Below are 945 nucleotides of genomic sequence, written 5' to 3' on the forward strand. Positions count from 1 at the left end.
GTCTTGAGACCCACCGCTCCGTGACGCTGGGCGCTTGGGTGCATCGGCGCCCCGAGAAAGAGACACGCCGGTCGTGAAGCGCAGCGACCCTTGGGCCGGTGGCGCGCTGTCGGTGCCGCGCGTGGCGCCACTGCCCGGTTGCGCGAGAGTTTGCGGTGACGGTGCGCGCGTCGAGGCTCCCTCCCCAGTTCGGGAAACGATGGGAAAAAACAAAACCAAAGAGGACGCGCACGGGTGAGAGATGCGGCTGCGACGCGTGATGAAATTCCACAGTTTCCTGTCAGTCTGACGACGAAAACGCGTGAGGACGCAATTCCCGACTCAGCTCACACTGAAGTGCTTTGCTTTACACCCCCATCTTTCTTTTTTTTTCTTTTTCTTTTTTTCTTTCTTTGTCCCTCTGCTCTCGCTGCGCGGTTTTGCGGCCCAGCGACGCGCACGCCCGCACACACACACACGCGCTACGATGGAGACATGTTGTTCGAGGTCCAAACAGTTTGAGCGACGCATTGAGAACGGAACAATAAAAATCACCTTTCGGCTGAGCGCCCGCTCCCCTCCCTCCCACTTCCTGCTATTGTTGTCGTTTTTCTTTCTTGCGCAACGGCGCGCACGTAACATCCTGCCCTGTCTGGCGCCCTGCCTGTGCAAACGGTTGGTGGCGGGCCCGCCCGAAAGCGCAAGAGAGAGAAAGAGAAAGAGAGGGCCGAATTGCCCGGAGGTGGGTTGTGGTGGGCGCACGCCGCTGCTGATGGAAGCAACCAACTCTTGTGCGCGAGGGCGCGTGGCCCCGTGAACGCGCTTGCGTGATGTCCCAAAACAAACTCAACAGGTCTGACAGCCGCCCCGCCCGCCGCAACCTCGCCGGCTGGCCCCCGCGCCTCCCCTCGCATGGCCAGGAAAGGCGCGTCTTGAGACCCACCGCTCCGTGACGCTGGGCGCTTG

General features: G+C 61.4%; 4 non-coding genes across 4 annotated transcripts, besides 1 other annotated feature; all 4 read left to right on the forward strand.

The window, feature by feature from the left end:
- The first annotated feature begins 77 nt into the window (after positions 1-77).
- On the forward strand, positions 78-149 carry Tc00.1047053497855.10. Its single transcript, XR_008255106.1, has one exon. It is a non-coding gene; the product is annotated as an H/ACA snoRNA, TC11C4H3 (small nucleolar RNA).
- Positions 150-255: 106 nt separating this feature from the next.
- On the forward strand, positions 256-352 carry Tc00.1047053497855.20. The gene has a single exon (XR_008255107.1). It is a non-coding gene; the product is annotated as a C/D small nucleolar RNA (snoRNA), TB11C4C1 (small nucleolar RNA).
- A 5-nt stretch (positions 353-357) lies between these two features.
- Positions 358-394: a microsatellite.
- A 67-nt stretch (positions 395-461) lies between these two features.
- On the forward strand, positions 462-548 carry Tc00.1047053497855.30. The gene has a single exon (XR_008255108.1). It is a non-coding gene; the product is annotated as a C/D small nucleolar RNA (snoRNA), TB11C4C2 (small nucleolar RNA).
- A 201-nt stretch (positions 549-749) lies between these two features.
- Tc00.1047053497855.40 lies at positions 750-839 on the forward strand. The gene has a single exon (XR_008255109.1). It is a non-coding gene; the product is annotated as a C/D small nucleolar RNA (snoRNA), TB11C4C3 (small nucleolar RNA).
- The last annotated feature ends 106 nt before the right edge of the window (positions 840-945 follow it).

The sequence above is a fragment of the Trypanosoma cruzi genome (genome assembly GCF_000209065.1).
Source record: "Trypanosoma cruzi strain CL Brener chromosome Unknown tcruzi_1047053497855, whole genome shotgun sequence".
In the NCBI taxonomy this organism is placed as follows: domain Eukaryota; phylum Euglenozoa; class Kinetoplastea; order Trypanosomatida; family Trypanosomatidae; genus Trypanosoma; species Trypanosoma cruzi.